The sequence below is a fragment of the Anser anser genome, assembly GCF_964211835.1.
Source record: "Anser anser genome assembly, chromosome: 3".
NCBI lineage: Eukaryota > Metazoa > Chordata > Aves > Anseriformes > Anatidae > Anser > Anser anser.
In genome coordinates this window covers 11564856-11578773 of record NC_139722.1, presented here as the reverse complement: position 1 = coordinate 11578773, position 13918 = coordinate 11564856, and positions in this window count along the sequence as shown.

Here is a 13918-nt window from a genome sequence, read left to right as displayed (position 1 = left end):
AACAAACAAAAAAACCACGCTGTGTGCAATATCACCCACATATGATAACAGGACAGAAAGAGATTCAGATGGAGGGAGGGATATGGAATACCCCCATTGTGTAGACCAACTAAAGAAATGAGTCTTCTGAGAGCTGAGAAATAAATGATTGAGTGGTGGATACGGAAAGGAGTTTTATTGTGTACAGTGATATCAAGGAGGCCATAAGGCTTGACTGTTTATTTGGAGCTGGGAGAAGAGAGGCCCAAAAGAAAATAAATAGCTTGTTCACTTGGGGTGCAGTTAAACTAAGTGGGATTCAGAGTGGGGCTCCTTGGCTCAGGACATCGTATATGCCAACATTCAAGAGAAAAAAAAAATGACAGAGAAATCTACTGAGATCGGGAAGATCAGTATGAATGTGTAGCTGGAGGTAGGTGCAATTTCACTACCTGCTTGCCTTGCTCTTATGCTCGTCATCTGCTTTTCTGCCTTTGGAGCCAGGTGGGCTTTTCGCTGGATGCAATAAAACCACTCCAATATAGATAGGAGTGCCATGGGTTTAAGCCGTTCTGGACTAGCTGACTTCTCTGGAGAGGAGATGAGAAACGCCGCAGGGACATTGCCACAGTTTGGTAGAATAGTCACTCTAGATGAGAATTTTCTTCCTAATCATGGGTAGTGAACAGTTTTATATGGGATCTCAGGTCATGTTCAGTCTTGTGGTTTGAGATCATCTCTAAAAATGTAGTAATTTAGCTAATGCTTAGGCCAAGTGATAATTTTCTTCTTCATCTTTCTTGCAGGGGTAAAAATACTTGAAAAATGGGGCCAGCTCAGTAAGACTTCAATTATGGTTTTAAGTTCTGTTTTGTTGTGGCTTTTTTGTTTGTTTTTTGTTTTTTTTTTTTTTAATGCCTTTTTTGATCTGTATTAATAGTAGAAATGTCAGCACAGAGAACTGCATTTTGAACTGCAAGACGGAAAAGTGTCTTAGCTCATTAATTAGTTAACCAATTAATTTCAAAGTTTCCATGTGCATTTCAAAGTTTCCATGTGCATTGTTTTACAACTTTACTCTGAGTAACCTAAATCTAAAATAAACATACTGAGATTTTCTTTTTTTTTTCAGTATCTTGTAGCAAGGAGTTCCACAAATGAAATGTATTAATCTTTTTACTACTTTGAGTAAGGATAGATAGACGTTTGAAGTTACATACATCTATTACATTAATTATTGCACTCAGTTAATGTATCATGTCCAAGCTGAATCCTACCCTTTTCAGGTACTCCACAAGGGACTCTTTTAAGTCCTTAATCATTTTCATTGCTTGTATAATGTTCTCTTTTAAGTAATTAGTCTATCTAGAAGAAGCATTATATACTGTAAAACATTTATAGGTGAAATGTGTTTTGGTATTAAAAGGTTCCTTAACAAAAATAAAAAATTCAGTAATAACTATTTAATGAGAAATTTTTGTCAAAGCATCATATGTGTTAGCTGTTCTTAAATCACTACAGAAATGGGTTTGGATTGCAGCTTTTCCTTTCAATTTAAGTTGGTGAGCAACCAAATTATAATCAACATCAATAGAGCATACAGGCTTGCACAGTAAAAAATAATGTTGAAACAAAATAGTTTATGTCAGTTGAAAGAGGGAGATAGATTCCCAAGTGGCTCGTAAAGAAAAGGAAAATAACCATAATGAACAGTACATTGAATCCAACCTTCTAGTCCTTCCCGAGGCAAATCTTCCCTTGACTTCAAGCCATGTTGTTTGTGTAAAAACTTGACCAGGGACTTGATATGGGAGATCTTGCTAATTTTCAAATACAAAACCCCTCAAACTTCACAACTCCTTTAACTCTATGTGTGTTCCTGTGCCTGCTTCCAGTGACTGAGCCTTGTTCTCCATTAAGATCTGTGACTTATTTTATCTTCCAGTTTTTTGGTTGTTGGAAATATTTATTCTGTTTTGTGTAAATGAGGAGTTCAAAGCAAACAGGAAAACATCCCAAATTCAGAATCACAGCAAGATCCTATTTCACACTAGATATCATTTTGTTCTGTGTCCTCCTATAGGGTTGGATTACTGGGTAGAGATGAAAAGTTGGGTTCTTAGTGATTAAAGACATTCAAGTCCTCATCTTTAATTCCTTTTGAAAATTTCTTTTTAAAACATAGGGGATGCATACATTTTTGTTATACATTTTAAAATATACTTTAGACTGAAATATGTGGAAGAGAAAATCTAAATATGTGTGTAAAAATCTACATATCAGGTACAGAAGAAATGTCATAAACCTCACTTAATGATGTCATAAACCTCACCTAATGCTAACAGAAATCCAGGTACTGCCTTTCCTGCCTAACTAGGTTTACTGATCAAGGAATTTTGTAGAGATACATGAAATGCTTTGCTGATACTCAGACACAAAAGGTATGAAGAATTCATCTGACTGCATACATTTTCAGTGGAGACCTCTACACCATTTTTGTCAAATTCCCTTTATAGTTGCTTTTTATTCCCTTTATAGCACCTCCTTTATATCATAGAGAAGCATGTAGTTTTCAAGATTAATTTCATCCTAAAGTAGTTATCTAAAATGGGTGATATGAATCTAGCCCCCAAAGAGTTTGTTGACTCTAAAGCAATCTTAGAGAGGCTACATGAGGTTTCAAAGTCTACATTGTAGACAACTAAAGTTAAATGAGTTGTATCCTATATAAAATGTTTCAGTTCAGAAGGAATAATTGGCCAATTTAATATATTAGATTGAGCAAAAATCTCCAACTAAAGAATAGCTTTTTTTTCTGGCTAAAGCACATCTTCCTGGAATGCAGTCAATATTACTATGAAGAGAGGGAGAATTCACTACTTTCCCTTGTAGCTGCTTTTTCTGACTTATCTCTCTCACTGCTGAAATATGTGTCTTATTTCCAAACTAAGCTTGTCTGTTTTCAGCTTGCACCCATTTATTTTATTTAGGCTTTTTTTTTTTTTTTTTTTCTTTTCAGTGTTTTTCCTAATGAATTTAAATGCATACATAATCAAGCCATCCTTAAATCTACTATCATGTAAACAGATGAGTATTTCCAGTGTCCCACTATTAGGTCTATTAGGTATTTTCTCCACCCTGAAATGATTTTTAAGGTCTTTTCTGCATCCTTTCTATTTTTTCACTTTTTTTTTTTTTGTTTTAAATATGGACACCAGATGATACTAGACTATTGCATACACAATCTCATCAGTACTACAGACAGAGGTAAAATCTTCACTTTGCTTGCATTAGTTATTCAGTTTATACAATAGAAATTTTGTGGTTGTTTTTTATTTTCTCTTTTCCAGAATTATATTAGGAACTTTAGCTCTGTTGCTTGTCTCTTAAGACTCTCAAATCCACTTTAGAATAATTTTGGCTGTATTAAACAAGTTAGTTAAAAGGTCTCACCTGTCTAAATAGGTCAGCTCATTTGGTGTTTCTCATAATTGTGAGCTCTTACTTACATCAGAGTTTGTGTCATCTACTGTTGTCTTCTCCCAATATTTTGGGCATATTTTGTGTTGCAGGTGGTTACCCTTCAGGCAGTCCATGAGAGCTGCCATTAGAGGTAAAAGCATGCACCACGAATGGGAACTGTCAATCAGTTCCTGATCCTATCCTTATTCCTGTATCACCTTTTCCATTATTTCGGCTGGGACTATTGTCCAGTTAACATGCCTAATTTACCATTTTTGTATGTTAGCACAGCATTTGTAATCTTCTAGTCTTCTGGAATTTCTCCAGTCTTTCAAGATGTATTTGAAAGTAATATCAGTGATCCAGCTGTCTCCTTGAGAAACTGTTGAGGACTCGTGGATTCAAGCATTCTGGCCTACCGATTTAAAATTTTTAACAGTTTTTATCTAAAATGCTTCTTGTTAACTATAGGACTAGGAAGAACTTAATCATCCTCATGTGAAGTGATTAAATGATCCTGTTTTTATCCAATAATTAAAAGGTAATATTTACTGAACATTTATCCTCTTTTTCTCTATCATTATTAACAGATTTAACAACCTTATCTAATGACAAGATGATATCACTTCTGGCTTTTTTTTTTTTTTTTTGTATTTTTAATATAAATTTTAAAAGTTCTTTCTTATTTCCTTAATGACAGTAATAATTGTCCTATACTTTTAACTTCTTATATTAATTCTTTTCTCCTGTTCAGCATTTCTCATTCATGCTGATAACTAAATCTGCCATTTCTGTCCATTTTTATGTATTGTGCATTGCTTTTATAATCCTGATTTGCACAAAATGAGTTTGGGCTTTTAGCCAAAGTTTGTTCTTTCTTGATTGTGAAATCATGGGGGTTTAGCCATTTAAGAAACTCTTCTAAAAGAATTCCTAAGTTTCATTCAAAGTTCTCTGCTTTCATTTTACTTTCCATGAATTTTTCTCATAATATTCTTCACCTTTTGGAAATTAGGTCTTTTAAAAAACTTTGTGAATGATTCAGGATTTATTTATTTATTTATTTATTTATTTATTTTCAGTAAAGAAAGCAGATCTTGGTTGCTTGAGGTTCACACAATGCTATGTTTTGGACTTTAGATGAAAAAAGTTGTGATAATACACCGATGCCAAAGGGATATCCCTTACCATATGGTGTCCTGCTCACCAGTAAAATCTGGGGTAAAAAGTGGAAGGGGGAGAAACGTTTGGAGTAATAGCATTTGCCTTCCAAGAAACCATTATGTGTGATGAGCCCTGTTTTCCTGGAAGTGGCTGAACACCTGCCTGCAGATGTAGCAGGTGAATTCCTTGGTTTGCTTTGCTTGTGCATGTAGCTTTTGCTTTACCTGGTAAACTGTCTTTATCTTGACCCATGAGTTCTTGCACTTCTACCTTTCTGATTCTCTCCCCCATCCCACCCTGGGAGACTGAGTGAACAGCTGTATGGTGCTGAGCTTCCTGCCAGGGTTAAACCACAACACCATCTTCAGTCTAGAAAGTAATTCAACTGTATCTATCTAACATAATAAGGCTGTAATAAGGTTAAAAAATAATAATAATAAATAATAAATATGTCACAGGTATAATCTTTAGATGAATTACTACGTATTAAGTTTTTAAGGACTCTGGTGTTTTATTGATGTTTGAACTGACTTCCAGTCTTCTTCCAGGCTGAAGCTTCCACATAACAAGATACTGAACCTATTTTGTTGGGATCTGTAGTATGTTTTAGAAACAAGTATAAAGATGAAGATTACTTTTTTTTTTAATCACCTGTATTTTAACAGACCCTGTCCTGAATAAATCTTGCATGATACAAGCTGTTTTGTTCATTTAACCGCATATATTTAGGCATACTGAATTATAACACAATACCTGATGCCTGATAAAGTGATAAGCTCTCTTAAAAACAAGAGTTGCAATGAACTTTGGAAAACAAGCCCCCTAAAGCTTGTAAGTTTTATTGCCATTTTGCAGGTGGGCTCATAAGGAAAAGAAAGGCCTTAAAATGATGGAAATAGCAAAAGCACACTCAAAGGTAATTTGGAAATTTGAAAGCCCAGCAGCCAATACAACTGTCATGCTATGGTGAAGATATTCCTCAGAACAGTCTTGCATCTCTTTAATATGAAACATCAAATTTTAGTAGGTGCATCTTGCAAGGGACATGTCAAGCAGGGCAAGTGCCTAAGAAACAGGGTTAGAGAGAATGCTAAAGAGAAAAGAAAGTGTATTATTCTCCAAAATTCAGGCTAGATTGTGAATCTGCTATCAGTTTTATAAGATGAGATGTAGTAAAAAAGGGCACTATTCTGATTTATACAATGGAGCAATGATTTTCCCTTCTTCCCCTCAGGCTGGGAATTAAGATATTGGCTATGAGAAATTGCAAAGCAGTTAGTCACCCCACCACCACCTCCCATCTCCCCACACTGATTCTGTCCAATTTGTTGTGGTTTGACTTATGTTTCCACCTCTTCCTGGGAGTGAATTAACGTGTATCCAGCTGATGCTTAAATCCCAAACCCCACATATTGGAGTTCCATATAGGAACTGAAATGCAGGTGTGCCTTACCCTTCTGCATGCGCTATGTTCATCAGTGGTCCAGAAAAAAAAGAGAAAAAAAGAGAGTGAGGAGTCATATATCTACCGAACTACTTGCACAATCTTCATTTTCTTGTCTGATTTCTGCCTTGTCTTTAATATCAGATACCTATTTCTTGTTAAAGATCCCAATGTTACTGGTAAAGACCCATTTTGTGGAGGCATAGTTCACAGGACAAGTTTCAGCAAACATGGTAAATTGTTTTGCCCTTCTTTGTCTCTGTGTTTAAACACACACTTTTAGATCCAACACTTCAGGGCTGTGACAGGTGCCATGCACAGATCATTCTAGAACATTTCCATAGGACCACACCTGTTGTACCTGCCTGGTGGTTCTGCAACAGCCTTGTTCGCTGCCCAACAAACTGGACAGGTGATGGTTTGGATTAGGTTAATGCTTCTGAAGCATGAGGCCCACAAAGCATGAGGTCTGACGCAATCAACATGTACATATGCTTGTACGCCTCCTAAGGGTGTCCCTTACAGAGCAGGAAGAGAAAGACATGAAAGATTCTGTAAAAATATGTAAAACACTCAGCAGACAAGTTTCTAAAAGAAAACGTTGAACAACATTTTTCCTGAAAAGTTTCAGTTTTCACTTACTCTGTTTTTTTATGAGATCTGGAAGAGACTGACCAGGAAGAGAAGGTAAACTGCAAAACCTGTTGTAGAGCTTGGGAGGGAGGGACACAAGAAAGTCAGTGCACTTTGATATGCTTTTATGATTCCCTCTTAGATATTTTTGTGTGTAAATAATGTCGCTGAGATCACCCAGAGTAAAGTAAACCTTCTCCTTTAGGTGCTCTGATTTCCATCAAGAGCTGTTTGTGTACGCATGTGTGTGTGTTCCTGTATAGCTGAGAATAGTCAGTGAATTCAAACACTTTCAAACACATTGAAACAATACTTGAAAATTATTTCTGAGCCCCCAGAGTGTTTGGTGCTTTACCAAATAGTGGAAATCTTAACTGCTACTTCTATAGCATTATGTTGTATTTTATAAATTACAGAAATTGAGAAATCCAGCTGCTTTGTGGCCTGGATTAAAGAGGTAAAACTTCATTATCTGCATAGGAATATTGCTCATGTATGTCAGGTAAGGATCAAATACAAAAATACCACCTTTAAAAGTGACTCTACAGAGTATTACTGTACAGAGTAATACTCTACAGAGTATTTGACACCATTGAGAGTTTGGCAATAAATAATCCAAGGGTGATTCGTATGAACTTCTTATGTTCTCCCTACCCAAGCTATCTTTATTTTTAGATCAAGCTGCCAATTCCATTAAGGTCAGTCAAAAATCTTACAGGTAGACCTGCATTTTGTATTTCCAGAACTGATTTCCCTGAGTCTGCTTCCAAACTAATGCAGTCTATGCTTGTTTACAATGGGGCTAAGCGCTTTCTTGTATTAGTGTTGATTAGATCTGTTGATCTGAGGTTAGACCACAGTTCCTTCACAAATGGAAATAATCTCGGTCATCTTTCCCCACCCATAGAGGGCACTCGTTTGAAGAAGGATTTGCTGTATGGGTAGAGAACCTGCCATTCAGCACTCTCTCAGAAAGAACTGTCTCTGTTTGCCATCATCCCTTCTTCAAGTCAGCGTTGTCAGTTACTTTAGTTATTTCCTCAGCATTACTTTTATCCAATAAAGAAAAACAAATAAACAAATGAGCAGCATGTTACACAATCTCTCTGTTTCCTTCAGTAAGGCATAATGGAACAACTGTGTAAATAAAACCGTCATTTTTATAGACCTCAAGCCAACATAGCTCTCAAGTGCACCAAATTTTGTGGGATGTGGTTCCACATTGTAATGGCTGCAGCCTGTCCTATTGCATGACCAACACAGTATATGATTTCCTGACCAGAGAAGAAGAGATTCCCTGAGGGGCATTGGCACCTGCTCTGGGAACCAGATGGTGTGAGTTTCTAGTCTCTGTCAGTTGTGGTGGCTGCTGCTTGTATTTCCGCGCACTTCAAAGCTGCATTATTGAGCAAGGTCTTACACTGTACCTTATGATGGCATTTTTCCATTTTCCAATAAATTATAGGTTTCACAAGCTCATTTGCTGCGTGCAGGGAATGTCCTCACCAGTGGCAAGCCAAACCATAGCCAATGAATATTTTTGATATTAAGGATAAATATGGCACTTTTTTGGCTTGTCCTGTTCTTTTTTTTATCTGGTTGTTAAGGGAAATTTCTGTAATGTACCACAGATTGGACTGAAGAGTTTGAACTCAGTGCATCACAAAACATTCATATGGAACAAGTAATGGATAAACTGTCATCTCCTCTAATGACTGACTAGTCTTTTAACTCAAATGTATTCGAAATGTTATGATCATCCAAGCATGGAGTATTTTTGGTTGCACATGACAGAGTTTTTCCTCACCCAGACTCAGATAGCATCCTTTGAATAAATTTTATAAGTAAAAGCTATATTGACTTAATTATGGATGCACTGATACTCTGCATCTGGATGCTTTTGGTGAAAAAGCACTAACTTCTTTGTCACATACTAGTTGTCACATACTAGCTGGACTGGAAGCTGTGAGATATGATAAAACCACTTGCATCTGATCAACTGACATCTTATTCAAGGCTACTACAGGTGAGATAATAATCTAAACATTATCTTTAGACTTGTAATTTGCTACTATTAAAAGTAATAAATTAATTCATTGATCCCCAATTTGCCAATTTTTGATCACTTTGTAGTAGACAATGAAGGTAAAATTCAGAACTTAAATGGTTACCATGTCATTTCATGTTTATTTTTGTATTATCATTTGGCAGAATGTTATGCACCAATTTAAAACAGCTGGTCCAAGTGAATTAAACCAGTTTAATATCCGGGATATATCACCAAGGGGATTACTTATTAAATTATAGGAAGTGATCTTAGATTTCAATAGTGGTTTATTATTCAGAATTGTTTTGCCTTACAACAAATTGTAGTTTTTGACCTCAGAGTTTGTATCTTTCATTTTAATACTGTGGTAGTTTATTAGAATCATAAATATTAAGATATAAAAGTTTATTATCCCAAAATTTCAACGGAGACTTATTGGAAACTATTATTCCCAAATGCTTTTTTGATGACAGTAAAAATGTATTGTAAGTTAAGTGAAAACTTTTATTCAACAGTTCAGCTACAGTGCTATTTCCCTCTGTTACATTAAAAAAAAAAAAAAAAGAAAGAAAGACCACACCATTTCACTAGAACAAACTTGAATCATTCTCATTCATGTAACGTAAGCTTTGCTGCTATTTTTAAGACAGTAGGCCCAGATTCTCACTTCATAATAGGTCAACTTGATCAGTTTTGTTGTAATTACTTCCGATTTACACTGATTTAAGTGAGATCACTAACAAATTCCAAACTTGTTCAGTCACAAGGAGAAAATATGGTTTCTGGTTTCCTCAGAAAACTTACACTTTTTTTTTTTTTGAATTTGATTTTTTTTTTGAATAGTTTTTTTTTTCTGAATATGTCTTTGGGTTGATAGAAAACTAAGGCATAATGCAGACCTGAATGAATAGATTCTGGCAAGGCATGGTAGATGGAAAGGTTACATTTAAATCTGAGTAGTCTTGTGTGGACCTTATCAGTCCTGTCACCAGTCCTGTATTTCAGTGTTTGCTCTTGAAGAGCAGCTGCAGTATATTCATTTTATTTGTGCTGAGTGGATCATGGAACAATTTCTCAGTGGATAAGGGTAAAAATAATTGAATAGATTTGGCTTAAGCCTTGCTTGCCTGCTCTGTGGTCTGTTAGTCTCCTTGCACAGTATTCACTAGACTGGCTGGAGATATCTATAATGTAGGTTTTTGTCATGTAGTCATCCTAAACTCCCTTTTCATCAATGAGAAAAACAGACATTTCTGGAATACGAGTCAAATCAGAAACACTTAAAATGGGCCAGATGAATTGTGTTCCCAAATTGTTGACTTATTTTCATGGACTATGTGGACAGTCTATGGTGGCTAACACACATATAGTTATCTACAATGTTGACATTAGAATTATGTGAGTTGTATTCCTCTGCAGGACCACAGTTTATCCATCTGGGTTAGAAAATTACAAACTAACTCCATTCTCAGCCATCAAGATGTGACCTCAAGACTGAAATATATTTAGCACTCTAGTACAGAACTGAATTGAATGTAATAAGCTCAGCCAAGATCTATCCTAAATGAACCTTTAAGCAAACAAACAATACAAAAAAAAAAACAATAAATAACTGAAAACAAAACGCTGTAGGACTAAGTTATGACCATGTTGACTAAGGTATCACCATAGTTTTATCATCTCACTAGTTTCCATAGGTTAGAATAGAAGCAAACAGTTTAAAATCTGAATTTTGAAGATGACATTGAACATTTCTATATTGAGTGATAAAGCATGGTGCAAATTCTTCAAATTAAAAGTAGCTCCAATCTGGAAAACATCATAGGTATTACGGAATCATAAAACACCCTGAGTTGGAAGGGATCTACAAGGATCATTGAGCCCAACTTCTGGGTCCACACATGACCACCTAAAAATCAAACCATATGTCTGAGAGTGTTATCCAAACACTTCTTGAATTCCGGCAAGCTTGGTGCCATGACCATTGCACTTGGGAGCCTGTTCCAGTGCTTGACCATCCTCTCAGTGAAGAACTTTTTCATAATATGCAGCCTGAACCTCAGTATTTCAGTGTAACAATCTGTTTAAGCAAATTAGTGGATTAAAGAATAGCACTTATTAACTCAGGTACAGCATCATGTTAGCACAGTTATTTATTTTTTCCCAGAACCTAGAGTACTACTCTATGCTATGTAGACACGTTATATTGCTCTGCAATAACACACAACTCAAGGCACTGTAGGCAACCACTCAGTGGACTCACACTGGTAAATTTATGCAGCAGCAGTGTTATTACAAAAGTCAATCTATAGCATTCAATGTTTGGAGATGCCATACTTGAGAGACAAAAAATAAAAATAAAAAAAGCCTGCGACTGTAAAGAAGGCATGGTTAGATTATGAATTCTGCAATGAATAACAGTCAGTACTAAGATGTTCAGTTTCTGGAGCCAACTCCAGTTCATAACTGCAAAAAAAATTACAGTGATTCATAGTGTGACATAGTTTTGCCACAAAGTGAGATAAGTTATGCAGCTGGGCACAAGTTATCATTTCTTCCCCAGTCTTCCTCTTTCTTCCTGGTGAAGTGATGCAAAGAACTAGGCATATACTCCATACTTACTCTTTTGAAGGTGGAATTTCTTTTCTTTTAGGTAGGCATAGTAAGACTCAGTCTGGCCTTTCCTACCCTGCTTTGATTATAAAGCAGTTCCATTGAATGTCATTTTATTTATGCTGAAACTACAATTTTTATGTCTTTCCAGTAATGTCAGACTGAAGGTTTGTCCTGCCTTTTTGGCTTGCTGGATACTTTAGCCAAGTATCACAGCTATAACTGTGGTATTAATTAGGGCAGTAAGTTCGGAGTCACTGTGCTTTTAATCTGTGAAGCTGCACAGAACAGAATGAGTGGAACAACTCCTTTGTTTATATTTTTAAAAGGTCAGATTCCATCCCTGTTATTCATGGTTTATACTACTGAATAGAATCATCCTCTGTATGAAATCTGAGAGATATTTGCATATAGCATTGCATGCTAGATGGGGCCCAAATACCTTTCTGTCCATAGCCTTTTGCATTTGAAATGGGTTGTACTTTAGACTCAGGCTAACTTGCTGCATCAGAGTCTAGTATTGGGATTTTTTTTTTTCCAGGTGGAAAAAAAGCTAGCAGCTACTCACTCCCAATGAAGGTAAAGGATAAGCATGTAAAGGCTGAATGTGTTCCAGCACATCCCTTTAAGTCCCCAGACTTACCCCAGGCTTGATACAAATTCTCCAGTTATTCATCAGGAGAACATCATAGAACATCCCACTTACTTGCAGAAGGAATTAGGGGAGGTATGACTTTAGGTGTCTGTAGCAACACATAGATAGCTACAGCAATTGGGAAGAAGATACTGCCATTTTCTAACAGCTTTATGGTTGGAGAAGAATGACTTGTATGCTCCGATACCAGTGCCAGTCTCCTAAGATAATTATGTAGTAAAAACATAGCCTGTTTTTAAATTTAACTTAAAATCCTTATTTTTATTAATATTAATATTAAATTTATATTTATATTTATATTATAAATTTATATTTATATTAATATTAATATTAAATTAATATTATTAATATTAATATTTTCTAACAAATGAGGAACTTCTGACTTTCTAACTTGCTTTTATAAATTGTTTTAAACATGATTTCCTTCTCCTATCCTCATGGTAACCCTCATAAAGTATTTCTATTTTTGCCTGTCCATATCTTCCGATTCTTCAACCTGTGATTCATTGTCTGGGAGATCTGCTGGGAATACTGAGTCAGGTTTTCTTCTCCTTTAAGCCAGGATGACTTGCACTGCTACTGGATGTACTACTAGCACATATGGTAATAACACCTGCTCCAAATTCTGAAGTTCCCAGAAACAGCTCTGGCTTGCACTTTGAACTGCCTCTCAACTAATCCCTTCCTTCAAAGAGGTAGAGAAGAAGACGACAGTGGTTCTTTGATGTTTTTAAACAGTACCACTGCTAGCTTTTTCTAGCAATTACAGAAGCAGCTTTTTTGTTAGAGAGTCCATTGCTTTAAAATATTTTGAGCATGGCTTTGTAGTTAATTTGAGCTATGAACGTATATTTTCATCATCAAACTATTAAGTGTAATTGATCTTTATTATTACATTTTTTTCCTGATTTTCATGATGCATTAATAAAGAAACGGATGTAGGTTACTAGCAAAATATGAGTAAGGATGGGGATATTCAACAAAACAGAAAATCAGAACATACAGTGAATTTGAGACAATGTGGAAATTTATCAGAGTACGTTTTCCATTAGTTATATGTCAATTATACTTTCATGCATCAATATGTATAGATGACAGTAAGGACTTCAAAAGATGATATTTCTGACAACCAACACTGCAAACTCATGCTGAAACATAAGAGACAAGCTTTGCTCTTTCTCCTCACCCTTTCATTATAAAAATTAATAGAATAGTTCAGCAATCAGAATATAGCTGACATGTTTGATGATACATGAAGCAGAGTGGAATCCATCTTGTTTCCCCATAGATGCACCATCTTTCTGCTGCAGACAACAACAGAAAATAGTTTATCTTGGTGAAATAAGCATATGTGATCTGAAGATAGAGCTGGTGCAGGATCTTCCATATATCAGATTTGCATTGCTATTGTTCTGATGGTGAATATGCTTTGAAAAGTTTTTTTTGTTTGTTTGTTTGTTTCGTTGGCTTGTGTTTTCATAAAACCGGGAAAACAAATCACCAAAATATAAATCTAGTCATTCATTTCAGAGTAGTTCAAGTGTTCAGGTCTCTATGTTAAAGAAGTTAAAGAGGATTCCAGCAAAATTTATCAATCCTGTCTCATTTTTAAGAGCTGCTAAAGTGCATAAAGTGTCCGTCTTTTCTTATGTATTGTATCTGGAAATTTACAACATGAAAACCATTCATTTAAGTATTCCCAGAACCATCTTATTGGCTGTGCATAGGTTTCACAGGGAATAATTTGGCCTCACACTAAATACATAAATTAATAATAAAAAATAAGAGAGAGAAAGAAAGACAGAGAGAGTAATATGGAATCTCACAGGTCTTCTCAGGAAAGAAACTGAGAAAGCATCAGGTGGGGTGATTGACCAAATCATCATGGAAACTGATGTGGTATGGTAACTTCACACAAAAA